Below are 15,375 nucleotides of genomic sequence, written 5' to 3'. Positions count from 1 at the left end.
CAGAAACAGGAGAGAGAGAAAGAGAGGAAGGGAGGAAAAGAGGAGAGAGGGAAACGGAGAGAGAGAGGGGGCGGAGAAAGGGAGTGAGAGAGAAGGAGAGAAACAGAAAGAGGAATGTGAGATAGTGAGAGACAGGGAGAATACAGAAGGATGCAGAAAGACATCGGACAGACTCTGAAAGAGAGATGGGAGACAAGTGTCAGCATGCAGAATCTCACGTAGACCGATTCTAAGTGTGCTAAAATCCACGGAAGAAACATTAACGGAACAGGGCAACTTTTTTTCCCTTTAAGTGTGTTTTTCTCTCTCTCACTCCTTCTTCGCTGTGCATGGGAAGGGGGGTAGGAAGAGGGGGAATGTGAGAATAAAGGAGGGAGGGTTAGGGGAATGAGAGGGTCTTTGTACTGTGAAGCAGTGGGGGGGTGAAGAGTGTAAGGGAGGGGGAGCCACAGAATAAGGTGAAAGGGTTTTTGGTGAAAGAAAGAGAGGACAGGGTGCAAGAGGGAGGGGAAGGAATGCTGTCTTAACCCTATGATTACTTGATTGAGGAGTAGATCATTTTATAAGTCCCTTAACCCATCTTTCTGACAAGCAGGCACGCAGTCCCTTGCTTGATATACTTTTGGCTGAGAACGGGTTAAGTGGGGTGCAGCAAAGGGTGGGTTTTCACCCCCGCCCCACATATACATGCCCGCCTGTCTGTCTGGGGCCTGGGCAGGGAGGGGGTAGAATGAGGCCTTGTGATTTTCTGTCTCTCGCTCTCTCTGTCTCTATTACATGGCTGAGTGAGTCTGAGTAATGAATGTGTGATGAAATTACACGGGCGCACACATACACACAGGAATATGCAAACGTACATCCAGATATGTGGATATATATATATCTTGTCACTATATACAGAGCTGTCGTTCTGCAGAACACGTATGAGATAGCTGTGAAGAACACAGGTACATGTGAAGCTGGCGAGATCTAGAGGAAATATTCTAGGTTTACTTTCTCATGCTTTCTTAGGGAGATGCACACTACAGAAAAAATAGGCATGGAAAAAAGTTAGAAATCCACTGTGACGACTGCTACTGAAACTCCTAGTAGTAAAAGTTAAGGCTTCTAACCGTAGAATAAAATATAGGGAACCTGCAGTGTTTTATATAGGAAATGAAACCAAAGACAGGCAAGATTATCTTATACCAGGAAAGAAGTGTGTATTTTCTGACGTTTTGCAGTTGTTCCTTTCAGATTGTCTGCTTACAGTATACGTGGTAGAGATGGATTGAGAATAATGCTGCATTGTAAAGTGTTGCATACTGTGTTTCAGGAATAACATTATTCACTGTGGTGAGGAGACATGATCCTCCTACTTCATCTGTGCCCCAGAATGTCTAATGGCGACTGCTTGCACAGTTACAAAGGCACTGGGATATGCAGAATACAATCAGGTACAGACACCAGCTCGGAGCGTTAGAAATAGAAGTTTCTGTGCACAAATGTCAGAATACATGTAAAGGTGCACACAGATATAGACCCACAATGATAGGATGGATATTATGTGTTTATTCTTGGGGATGATGAGAGCCCTGCATGTGACATAATGTAATACAGGAGGACCTCCTGGTGTGAAAATGCTCCATGTCACATATCATTTCTCCAAAGTATCCTGGAGCTCTGAAAATCATAGAAGAGCCAGCCACCCATCTGGTGCATCTAGGGAATGGCAGGTGAAACTGTGCTAACCACATGGTGCATCCCCGTAGGGAACACATGGTGACCACACAGCTGATATTACTGGCCTTGGTGTTCACCAGAGGAAAGCGGCATACACCTGATGACTTATTACACTAATGGCTCTAATGGTAGAGCTGTTTCATCATATAGGGCTGATCTATTCTTCCCCGCCTGGAGCATACTATCACGACCTCTCCTCCGGCAACCTCATATTCACTTAGACTAACCAATGTATTTGGTAATTATCAGCAGACTGTAAACACACCAACATGTTAAATCCTCGAGAGAATATGTAATTGCCCAGACCACACAATAAGCATGCCATCTCTAGCAATCGTACTGAGACCAACAAATAATGGTGTAGAAACCGCTGTGTGTAGTGCTAGCACGGGGTCACTCGTATGACTCACCTGAGCTTTATTCTATAGTTTATAGGTGTGTGTGTGTATGTATATATATATATATATATATATATATATATATATATATATATATACATACAATGTGTATATACAAATGTGCGTGTATGTATGTGCAATAAATAAAAAAAAAATTAATAAATACGTTGGGTTATTACTAAGATTTAACATTTGATAATGTCTATGTGATACAGATAGTTTTGTACATAGAAGCATAATAATTGAAGACTGTGATGTGTGCATTTTCTAGAAAACATTGATATCATACAGCAGGGCATAGATGAAGTCATTGTGTCCTAATTTTTAAATCATTAACTCTAAGGCTACATTCACACATCTGTTTCTGTTATTACATTCATCAAAAATGGATTGTTTTTCTCTTTTGTGTGTCCATTTTGCCTCTGTTTTGATTCTGTTTTTTTTCCATGTCCATTTTTAAAAATTAAGCAGTTAAAGGAATGCAGTCTAATTTTCAGGCCCCATGTTATAGAGCAGGGGGAGCAGAGTAGATTGATATATAGTTTTGTGAGAAAATATTCGGTATAGCTTGTGATTTAATCACTTAAACCTCTGCTTTGGTCCAGTGGGCGATCTTGTTAGTGAGTAGATTGATATATAGTTTTGTGACATTCAGTATAATCTATGTTTTTCATCATTCAATACTCTGAAATTTTCGGTCCAGTGGGCCGTCCTATCAGTGTTTGACAACTTTCTACAGGTGCTTCTCACAAAATTAGAATATCATCAAAAAGTTAATTTATTTCAGTTCTTCAATACAAAAAGTGAAACTCATATTATATAGAGTCATTACAGAGTGATCTATTTCAATTGTTTATTTCTGTTAATGTTGATGATGATGGCTTACAGTCAATGAAAACCCAAAAGTCATTATCTCAGTAAATTAGAATACTTTAATAACCAGCTTTAAAAAATTATTTTAACATCCAAAATGTTGGCCTACTGAAATGTTTGTTCAGTAAATGCACTCAATACATGGTTGGGGCTCCTTTTGCATCAATTACTGCATCAATGCAGCGTGGCATGGAGGCAATCAGCCTGTGGTACTGCTGAGGTGTTATGGAAGCCCAGGTTGCTTTGATATCAGCCTTCAGCTCATCTGCATTGTTGGGTCTGGTGTCTCCCATCTTCCTCTTGACAATACTCCATAGATTATCTATGGGGTCAAGGTTAGGCGAGTTTGCTGGCCAATCAAGCACAGTGATTCTGTTGTTTTTAAACCAGGTATTGGTACTTTTGGCAGTGTGGACAGGTGCCAAGTCCTGCTGGAGAATGAAATTTCCATCTCCAAAAAGTTTGTCCGCAGAGGGAAGCATGAAGTGCTCTAAAATCTCCTGGTAGACAGCTGTGCTGACTTTGGTCTTGATAAAACACAGTGGACCTACACCAGCAGATGACATGGCTCCCCAAACCAGCACTGTTTGTGGAAACTTCACACTAGACCTCAAACAGCTTGGATTATGTGCCTCTCCACTCTTCCTCCAGACTCTGGGACCTTGATTTCCAAATGAAATGTAAAATTGCCTTTCATATGAAAACAGCACCTAGGACCACTGAGCAACAGTCCAGTTTTTTACTCCTTGGCCCAGGTAAGACGCTTCTGACATTGTCTATTAGTCATGAGTGACTTGACACAAGGAATGTGACACTTGTAGCCCATGTCCTGGATACGTCTGTGTGTGATGACTCTTGAAATGCCTCCAGCACCAGTCCACTGCTTGTGAATCTCCCCAAAAAATTTGAATGATCTTTTCTTAACAGTCCTTTCAAGGTTATCCCGGATGCTTGTGCACCTTTTTCTACCACACTTTTTCCTTCCAATCAACTTTCCATTAATATGCTTGGATACAGCACACTGTGAACAGCCAGATTCTTTAGCAATGACCTTTTGTGGCTTACACTCCTTGTGGAGTGTGTCAATGACTGCCTTCTGGACATGTGTCACGTCAGCAGTCTTCCCCATGATTGTGGAGCCTAATGAAACAGACTAAGGGGCCTTTTTAAATGCTTTGGAAGCCTTTGCAGGTGTTTTTTAATGATTCTAATTTACTGAGATATTGACTTTTGGGTTTTTACTGGCTGTAAGCCATAATTATCAACATTAACAGAAATAAACACTTGAAATAGATCACTCAGTTTGTAATGACTCCATATAATATGAGTTTCACTTTTTGTATTGAAGAACTGAAACAAATTAACTTTTTGATGATATTCTAATTTTGCGAGAAGCACGTGTAGAAAGTTGTCAAACACTGATAGGACGAGTATTGAATGATGAAAAAGATTATACTGAATCGCACAAAACTATATATCAATCTACTCCACTTTCCCTGGTCTACAAATGGTGCGCGCAGACTGGAATTCATTTTCTTGGTGACTGGTTCCCTTTAAACTGTCAACTTTTTTCCCCATTGACAAGGAGCACTGGATGAGTTACAAATTGATGGAGAATGGATGTTCTTGTTTTTATATTAGTTCTTGGTGGATGCCCTTAGATTTGAATGGCCGATTTTGATCAGCAAAAATGGATGAGTCTAGGACATGCACTGAGTGTAACGGAATGGACATTCGCATTTGCTTATATATAACAGATGTGTGAATTGTTTCATTGAAATCTATGGGTGACACAGATGAGAAAAATAGATGCGTGAATGTAGTCTGCACACTGTCCATATGATTCATTTGTATAATCACACCAGCTCTGTTTAATAAAGTCGTATGACTGGGTAGTTAAATAAGGCCATGTTCACATAGCTTTTTTTGGGCTCTGTTTAACATACTGTATGCATGGGGAAATCTTCCTGACTGTAAATGGAGAATGTAACAAGTGCCTAAGATGCATCTGTCACCCATCTATATATATAATTGTCTAAGGGTTTTTCCGTCTGTCTGTCTGTCTGTCTGTCTGTCTGTCTGTCTGTCCTGGAAATCACTCCATATAAGGTATGGTCTACAAACAGGATACCTTATATGGAGTGGTCGGCGGTTTGTAGACCATACCTTATATGGAGTGGTCGGCGGTTTGTAGACCATACCTTATATGGAGTGGTCGGCGGTTTGTAGACCATACCTTATATGGAGTGGTCGGCGGTTTGTAGACCATACCTTATATGGAGTGGTCGGCGGTTTGTAGACCATACCTTATATGGAGTGGTCGACGGTTTGTCGGGCGGCCTCGACCAATCAGAGATGGGCACAGCATGGCGACGATGATGTCATAATGGTTGCCATGGCGACGATGATGTCATAAAGGTTGCCTCGACCAATCAGCGACGGGCACAGTCTGCCGCGAATCACATACTACGGGGACATGCATATTCTAGAATTCTGTCTGTCTGTCTGTCTGTCTGTCTGTCTGTCTGTCTTTCTGTCCTGGAAATCCCGCGTCTCTGATTGGTCGAGGCCGCCAGGCGACGGGCACAGCATGGCGACGATGATGTCATAAAGGCCAGGCCTCGACCAATCAGCGACGGACACAGCATGGCGATGATGATGTCATAAAGGTTGCCTCGACCAATCAGCGACGAGCAGTCTGCCACGAATTCTGGAATCATCATTGTCCATATACTACGGGGACATGCATATTCTAGAATACCCGATGCGTTAGAATCGGGCCACAATCTAGTACACTATAATAGTATGTGGAACAGAAAGATCAGCGGATGGCATTATAGCCTGTGGATCACGGATGCCACTGTTGGGCATATATCACAGGTATCCATCACCCATAGGCTTGAATTGTATCCGTTTGCCTGTGATAGATTCTTCATGGTGACATCCATCCACAGGCCGCCATGTTAAGAAATGTATTTGGTTTTTACTGGACTCAACAGGAGTCTACTACACCCATCGGGCACTCGTACCACAAACACAAAATGGGTTAAATACATAATTGTGCTTTATTCCTCCAATGCTCAAGTTTGTCCAGCTCAAGTGCTGGTGAGCGGGGAGCAATTCACAAATACATACAGTTACTTAAAAGGAGTCGTCCAAATTAAGAAAAAATAGCCACAAAGCAGGAAATGTTGTAAAAGAAAAAATTCTTATACTCACCTGGTAATTTCCCATTTGCACCAGTGCTGTCGCTCTGGTGTCCTGCTGGTCTTTGTGAACTGTTCTGCAGTGATGAAATGTCAGCCATGCACATGTGACTGCTGCAGCCAATCACTAGCCTATTTGGGCACACCTGAATTGCGCCTCCCTTACCACTGAAGTCATTGATTGGCTGCAGTGTTCACATGCCCGTGTTGGCACAGCAACACTGCAGAAAAAAGATCACATAGACCACCAGAATGGGGACCGGACACCCAGCTTTCGAGGAGCTGTATATGAACTGCTGAGCTGGGCAGTTCATATACAGTCCCTCCAAAGCTGGGTGTCCGGTTGGGACCTGGTTACTCTCTTCCACTGTTCACTCTAGGTAGGTTTCAACATTAGAGAGTGTAGGTACTGTCCCAATTGGGTATAGCTTGTCGCGGTGGAACAGCTTTATGCTTTTTTGATCAAAAACAGTGTTTACTAAATACCCTATGTTATTTAATGCACTTGCTTTATTACTTATTTATTTTCATTAGGGTATATGCACACATTGTCTTTTCTTAGGTTTTGTTTGTTTCCATGGCCAGTGTGAACATGCTTTTACATCATGCATGTTTTCAAGTTGTACTGCGGCTCAGTTTTCTGTTTTTCTCCAATTTACAGTCAATGGGGAGGTGAACAGATTTACAGCCATAAAAAGGCACTGCCGATATACATATACACACATACAAAGAAATAGTCATCGTATGCCTGATGTAAGATGAAATATTGAATAAATCGGCAAATGGTGAACATAGAATTGTGAAAAATCAGACCAATGTCCCACATCACTGCAAGGCTTCCAGTAATAATTCATAGGGTCACTGTATTATTAGCCCTGAAGGTCTGGAGGATAGGTCTGTAGTTCTGCTCAATAAATCAAAGACACAATGCTTCATTATTTCCACTGTTAGCATAGAATAAGGGGAATGAGGTAATGGGCAGAAAGTGAAGACCGTGTGACACATGGTTACAATGAAGGGTGATTCGTGGCACAAATAGTTATTACACACTAGTATCTAACTTGAGGCTGGATTTGTTGCAGACCTTTTTGAACAGTAGATATTTTAAGGTGGTGTTGGGGGGAAATATGGCGGTATGCAATAAAAATATAGGAAAAAGGAGGGTCTTTGGTTTACCTGACTTTGCATAACAGGATGATAGCACAAGTGAAGCATGCATTTGTGCATGCATTATGTTCCCGTGGGACCTGTCTGCTGTGGGGAATCTAGAACAGCAAAAAACACTAGTTTTTGTTTTGGAAACCCTGCAGTACATTTCACCCCTTGCATTGCAATGGCAAAATCCGCTGTGATATCTGCATCATATGCTGACACGCCATAGATTTCAAATCTGCAATCTGATCGATTTATGCTGTGGATTTCCTCGGTTATTTCTGTGCTGTATGGCGATGGAGGGCTTACTTGCACTTAGCTGATTTTAGAAACTCAGCTTCAATTCTGCCATCTGTGAATTTACCCTTAGCCTGTACAGAGGCATCATATGGCACTGCACCTGTAGGAGCAGAGCTCTGTGCATACAACGTCCAATGGAACATGGCAAATTTAGCTTTTTGGGAAAACTGACAGAAAAAATGCTTTTTCCACCACTGTATGAAATCAGTATTTATGAAGCCTCAGTAAAAGCCTCATGGTCTGCATGACCTACAGTACATCCTGTCAGGGCTAAACTCCAGGGCAGGAGACATATTTGCTCAGTTTAATTTTTGTCAACACATGGCAAGATCCCAAACAAGAGCATGTCCATATAGTTTACTGTATCAAAGCCAGTGTGATTGTAACCATAAATAGAGTACAGGTTTTTATGGACGCATTATTAAAATATTTTACAGTCAAACATTAGATGAAAGTCACCTGAACCCGCCATTTTCTGTGGAGTCAGCCAAACATATGGAGACCTCCCAACTCTCCCCAACAAATGCCAAAGGATTGTGGGTTGTAATTTCAGTGGCTGATCCTTTTAGTTTCAGGGAAGAAGAGTCTGGCAGCGTTTTTCTCCTCTCTCCCATTTGAAAAGACAAGAACGCTCTGCCTAGCCAAGCTCTTATATGTATTGGGAGCTTCAGGGTGGTAGCTGTCTGCCAACCAAACATTTGTCTGACATCTATCTTGTGTATTGCCAGCTTTAGATATGTGGAGTTCTTACCCCGGTTGTACACAGACACATGATCTGCTCTTCCCATCACTTTCATGGAGTGGGAACGGACTTGCAAGATGTATGCTCAACTAGCAATCTTTGAGGTTCCCAGCAGCTGGACTCCCACTGATCTAATTTTTATCACCTACACAGTGTACAGGGAATGCATATTTTTCACTGAAATACCCCTTTAAACTATAAATGTTTCTGTACAGACTAATAAATACCATAAAGATCCTGCTAGAGTTCCTCCTGGTAAGAAATACATCAACAAAATCCAGTGAGAATTCCATGTAGAGTGTTTTTTCTCACATATAAAATATAACACAAACCAAAATAAAATTCAGTCACCACTCCTTACTCCAAACTACCCAACCCCAGACGTCTCGTCACTATAGCTTGGAATGTATGGACAATGAGAACAAGGGGGGATTTACCTAAAACTGAATTTCCTGTTTTGAATGAAGCCCATTATAAACTCCTTCTTGACCAGGACTCGGTGATACTACTGAAATGATAATTTTTACAGGGGAATAATTGTTTTATTGCTGCATTTTACATTTACAGCTGTGTCTCAAATTTACTGATGAAAGATCAGTACAACCATAGCAAACAGGCCATCATTTTAAAATTTGTACAGTACATTCATCTTTATTAGAGTATATGTCATGAAAATACAAGCTTAGAAATAAGGAAAATCACACCCAGAAGCGGAGGCAATTAGGTCTGCATATTATACATTGCAGCAGTGAACATTAAGGGTACGTTCACACAGGACTTTTTTGCTGCTTTTTTTTGCTGCTTTTTTTTATGCTAATTTTCAGCTGCTTTTTACAGTACCAGTAAAGCCTATGAGATTTCAGAAATCTCATGCACACACGTTGGTTTTTTGTTTGATCAGTTTTTTCTGCTTTGCTGCTTTTTTTGGACATAGGGCATGTCACTTCTTTCAGCGTTTTTGCAGCGTTTTTGCAGCGTTTTTTCACCCATTGACTTGAATGGGTGATGAAAAAAACGCTGCAAAAACGCTGAAAAAACGCATGTAGCATTATTTGCTGCTTTTTTTGTGCAGAAAATCATGGCCAGCAGGAAGGGATCTCACAGCCAAGAGCTTAGGGGTGTGGTTAGAGCCATTGTGAGCCATTGTGAGGTGTGAAGAGCCATTGTGAGGTGTCCTGATTGTGATCTATTGTGAGGGAGTTCCTGGTAGTGAGGTGTGAAGAGCCATTGTGAGCCATTGTCAGGTGTGAAGAGCCATTGTGAGGTGTCCTGATTGTGATCTATTGTGAGGGAGTTCCTGGTAGTGAGGTGTGAAGAGCCATTGTGAGCCATTGTGAGGTGTGAAGAGCCATTGTGAGGTGTCCTGATTGTGATCTATTGTGAGGGAGTTCCTGGTAGTAAGGTGTAAAGAGCCATTATGAGGTGTCCTAGCAGCTGAAAATTGGCATAAAAAAAGCAGCAAAAATCTGCAGCAAAAAAGTCCTGTGTGAACATACCCAAAAAACGCACCAAAAACGCACCAAAAAAACGCACCTAAATTAGCATAAAAAAAAGCAGCAAAAAAAAGCAGCAAAAAAGTCCTGTGTGAACGTACCCTAATAGGGAAAACTTAACACTCACTGCAAGAAGGTAACGGACCCACAGAAGAAGCTGCTGTGAAAGGTTCACTAAGGAGATGGGAGATTAACTATAGTGCCTTGCGAAAGTATTCGGCCCCCTGGAACTTTTAAACCTTTTCCCACATATCATGCTTCAAACATAAAGATACCAAATGTAAATTTTTGGTGAAGAATCAACAACAAGCGGAACTTGGCACTGTATTGTAGTCTGTAAAACATTGCTTATTTCATGGAGGTTTCTTGGTATTTCTAATATCGTTTCCTATGGTTTCCTGCATTTTTATATATCTTGCAATAATTGGGTCAGTACCTCCTTGCTATACATGTTTTGGTTATGTAGGGTTCCCTTGTACTGTTCACTGATGCAATGTATGACATCCATATCCATTGGCCTCCTCTTGTGTATGTGATGCTCCTTTTGTTCCAGCTAATATATCCTAATCTATTGAATCGATTATTTAGTCTGTAGGTTTGTTTTGGTCAGTTATTTATTTCTTGGCTAATTTCATATAGTTTTGCAATTGTGCTTTACTTGTAAATGTTGAATGGACATTCTCTAGTTCCACTAAGTATGTACAATCGCTGCCTTTTTTAGGCAGGTCCACTCTGAAACTCACCTGAAAAAGCGCCCAGAAAATGCTCAGAAGAATGAACATAGACATTTCTATGTAAAAACGACCTGTTGTTCATGCGTTCAGCCTTTTGGGCGTCTTTTAACCTCTTAAGGTTTCCAAAGACACCAAATGGTTATAGGAAGTGAGATGACCATTCTTCAGGCGCTTTCTTCTCTAAAGTTGCTCTATGCTATTACAAGGCAATAGGAAAGCTAAAAAGACGACCAGAAAACTCCTGCACATCTTTTTTTAGCATTGTACAAGTATTTATGCTTCAAAAAACGCTTGTGGTTTCTTCATTGCTGAGTGGGGTAAAAAAAAAGTCCAAAAAAATTCTCGTGCAAAAGGACACTACAGAAAACTATAAAAAATTTCCAGTAACCAAAACCACTGAAAAAGCATTGAGGAAACGGCAAAAATCACAAAAAAATACGTTTTCATGAAAAGCTGGCATTTCCTAAAGCATCTCCCTCTTGAAAAACTTTGATTTGCGCAATCAATAAGGGATGCACAAATCTAGTTTCTTTACGTAATGTCAATAACAACTAACTGAAAATAATGCTGTGACTCTCCCATGTATAGAGATACCAAAATGTGCACTTTATCCAATGTCTGATGTAGTTGCTGACAAACAAAGGGCTCATTGTAATTCTCAGTCTTTGTAGGCATCCATTAGATCATATGCAGCATCTGCACAGGAGTATGGGGCACCCATGTACAATAGTTGTTGGTATAGGCATCGCAGCAGATAGGACTAGGGTGGATCTGTAATGTACATTCTCGTGTGATACAGATGTGTTATCGCATCAGCACCTGACACCCGAGCAAGTTGCATGTGTGTTACACAAGATTGTTGATGATGGTGTGCAGGGGATGGGAGGTATGTTCTACTTTTTTAACTACCGTAGTTATTTATTTTTTGGGCTGTTTTTTTGTGAACACTTTTTATTTGTCCAAATTTTCTGTACAGTATTTGTACATATTTTTGAAATAGTTTTTCCTTTGATTAGTGATCTAGATGATTCCTTTGCATTTCTTAATTTACAGACTATGCATCATATCATTCGAATGCAAGAAACAAACCATGTTGTCCTGCACCCCTCTGTGTTATGTTACACTTAGGGTACTGTCACACAGTGGCACTTTTGTCGCTACGACGGTACGATCCGTGACGTTCCAGCGATATCCATACGATATCGCTGTGTCTGACACGCAGCAGCGATCAAGGACCCTGCTGAGAATCGTACGTCGTAGCAGATCGTTTGGAACTTTCTTTCGTCGCTGGATCTCCCGCTGTCATCGCTGGATCGTTGTGTGTGACAGCGATCCAGCGATGCGTTCGCTTGTAACCAGGGTAAACATCGGGTTACTAAGCGCAGGGCCGCGCTTAGTAACCCGATGTTTACCGTGGTTACCAGCGTAAAAGTAAAAAAAAACAAACAGTACATACTTACATTCCGGTGTCTGTCCCCCGGCGTTCTGCTTCTCTGCACTGTGAGCGCCGGCCAGCCGGAAAGCGAGCACAGCGGTGACGTCACCGCTGTGCTTTCCGGCTGGCACAGACACAGTGGAGAGAAGCAGAACGCCGGGGGACAGACACCGGAATGTAAGTATGTACTGTTTTGGTTTTTTTTTACTATTACGCTGGTAACCACGGTAAACATCGGGTTACTAAGCGCGGCCCTGCGCTTAGTAACCCGATGTTTACCCTGGTTACCCGGGGCCCTCGGCATCGTTGGTCGCTGGAGAGCTGACTGTGTGACAGCTCCCCAGCGACCACACAACCACTTACCAACGATCACGGCCAGGTCGTATCGCTGGTCGTGATCGTTGGTAAATCGTTTAGTGTGACAGTACCCTTAAGGTGCATTTACACTAGCTGGGTATCACAAACCAACGATTCTTGATAATCGGCAAGTCTAAAGAGGCTGTCAATCAAAATACTCGTTCGTAGGGTGAAATGATTTATAAGCTTCATTAAAAATAATTGTTCTTAGCTGTACATTGTCCTGTGTAAACAGATCAAGTGCTGCTGAGAAGGATGAATGTCAATACACACAGAGAGTTCTATTACTGGTCTTCTGTACATATTGGAAGAGCTGTCAACTTGTCTAACCAGGCTGTTAAATGACCGCATGTCAGCAAACATATAGCCAGTCAGTGGTTCTTCTACAGCCACCTTTGGCTAGTGTAAATGAGTCCTTAAAGAAGGGCTGTGGAGTTGGTAAGCCAAACTTCCGACTCAATTTCCCTGAATCCCGACTTCATGACTCCGACTCCACAGCACTTCCTCACTACTGAGCATGTACATAAAGTGCGGCACAGATTCATCTCACCTAAACTTCCGACCTCACAGCACTGGTCACTACTGAGCATGTATATAAAGTACAGCACAGATTCATCTCACCTAAACCTCCGACTCCACAGCACTGGTCACTACTGAGCATGTACATAAAGTGCAGCACAGATTCATCTCACCTAAACCTCCAGCTCCACAGCACTGGTCACTACGGAGCATGTACATAAAGTGCGGCACAGATTCATCTCACCTAAACCTCCGACCCCACAGCACTGGTCACTACTGAGCATGTACATAAAGTACAGCACAGATTCATCTCACCTAAACCTCCAGCTCCACAGCACTGGTCACTACTGAGCATGTACATAAAGTGCAACACGGATTAATCTAATCTAAAAGCCGAGACCCTTAGATCAGGAATAGAACAGAACAGACATTTATAGGATATTTCATAACTTTCCTAAATTCTTATGAAAAAATTTACAGCACATTCTGTATTGAACTACTGTACCCAATTATATATTTTACCCACTCCACAGCCCTACCTTAAATGACACAAGATATATGTATAGACATACGGTAGTTTATGTCTCTTAGTTCTTTACAAATCTTCGAGCACAAGGTGCCGAAATAATATGTACTTGTGTATGCTGACATGCAAATACTGTATGTACACTAGTCAGTGAGGCCTCGCTTGGTGACTCCAGTGATTTTGAGAATGGGTGCCTTATCCGAATCAAGTGAGGGTCAAGCATGCTAACCTTCTCTCCATTTATTGTCTATGGGACTGCCTGAAATAGTGAAGCACTGTACTCGGCCAGTCGCGTAGTAAATAAATAGAGTGGAGGTTCGCTTACTTGACCTCCGTGGATTGCTGGCAGTCCCAAGGACTTGGCCCCCCTGCAGTCAGTAAGCTATACCTTGTCCTATATAGAGGGGATAAATCTTGTGAAAGACCCTTTAATACTGGCGGTTTGCACATCACTAGCTTACTTATACCTAGAACCAATGCTGTGACAGTGTGAATCAAGTTGCTGTTATCATAAGAATGATTGAATGTTACCTCCTACTCACCATGTGGATCTGTCGTTATATAATCTTGGTTGATTTTTTTGTATAATATTTGTTCATTAAACTTCGCTTTTATGGTAAATGGGAGCTTCATACAGAGATGAAGCATGAGGATCCTGGGCTTTTCCTAGGCCACAAAGCAGTATTTGTTAGGCATTATCAAGAGAGCAACAGTAAGGCCACGTTCATACTATCAGTATTTGGTCAGTACACTCACCGGCCACTTTATTAGGTACACCATGCTAGTAACGGGTTGGACCCCCTTTTGCCTTCCGAACTGCCTCAATTCTTCGTGGCATAGATTCAACAAGGTGCTGGAAGCATTCCTCAGAGATTTTGGTCCATATTGACATGATGGCATCACACAGTTGCCGCAGATTTGTCGGCTGCACATCCCAAAGATGCTCCATACAAGGCAGGATGGATCCATGCTTTCATGTTGTTTACGCCAAATTCTGACCCTACCATCCGAATGTCGCAGCAGAAATCGAGACTCATCAGACCAAGCAACGTTTTTCCAATCTTCTACTGTCCAATTTCGATGAGCTTGTACAAATTGTAGCCTCAGTTTCCTGTTCTTAGCTGAAAGGAGTGGTACCCGGTGTGGTCTTCTGCTGCTGTAGCCCATCTGCCTCAAAGTTCGACGCACTGTGCGTTCAGAGATGCTCTTAGGCCTACCTTGGTTGTAACGGGTGGTGATTTGAGTCACTGTTGCCTTTCTATCAGCTCGAACCAGTCTGCCCATTCTCCTCTGACCTCTGGCATCAACAAGGCATTTCCGCCCACAGAACTGCCGCTCACTGGATTTTTTTTCTTTTTCGGACCATTCTCTGTAAACCCTAGAGATGGTTGTGCGTGAAAATCCCAGTAGATCAGCAGTTTCTGAAATACTCAGACCAGCCCTTCTGGCACCAACAACCATGCCACGTTCAAAGGCACTCAAATCACCTTTCTTCCCCATACTGATGCTCGGTGTGAACTGCAGGAGATTGTCTTGACCATGTCTACATGCCTAAATGCACTGAGTTGCCGCCATGTGATTGGCTGATTAGAAATTAAGTGTTAACAAGAAGTTGGACAGGTGTACCTAATAAAGTGGCCAGTGAGTGTATATTACATCAGTATATGTGAGCAAAAACCAGGAGTGGAACAATCAGAGGAAAGTATAATAGAAACACGTCACCACTTCTGTATTTATCACCCACTCCTGGTTTTGGCTCACAAATATTGAGGTAAAATACTGACTAAATACAGAATGTGTGAACATGGCTGAAAACATCAGAACATTTGTATTTTGGAGCCATTTCTGGTTTTGGTTTTGGGTTATAATACTGATACAAAATATTGATCAAAATACTGGTAATGGAAAGTGACACAAC

General features: G+C 41.9%; 1 protein-coding gene across 8 annotated transcripts in view; it reads left to right on the top strand.

Annotated features, from left to right (window-relative positions):
• Positions 1–15,375, top strand: part of LOC143816760 (zinc finger protein 219-like) — a 106,745-nt gene that overhangs the window by 64,784 nt on the left and 26,586 nt on the right. For 4 of the 8 annotated variants that reach the window (XM_077297555.1, XM_077297538.1, XM_077297548.1 and 1 more), the window contains one exon: positions 1,316–1,436. The exons of the other annotated variants lie outside the window; for them this stretch is intronic. The gene's annotated coding sequence lies outside the window, so the exon portion shown is untranslated. The remainder of the gene's footprint in view (positions 1–1,315; positions 1,437–15,375) is intronic. 8 annotated transcript variants of the gene reach the window in all.

This window comes from Ranitomeya variabilis, chromosome 1 (assembly GCF_051348905.1).
Source record: "Ranitomeya variabilis isolate aRanVar5 chromosome 1, aRanVar5.hap1, whole genome shotgun sequence".
NCBI lineage: Eukaryota > Metazoa > Chordata > Amphibia > Anura > Dendrobatidae > Ranitomeya > Ranitomeya variabilis.
The sequence above is the reverse complement of the archived record's forward strand: the minus strand, read 5'-3'. Positions and strand labels throughout refer to the sequence as shown.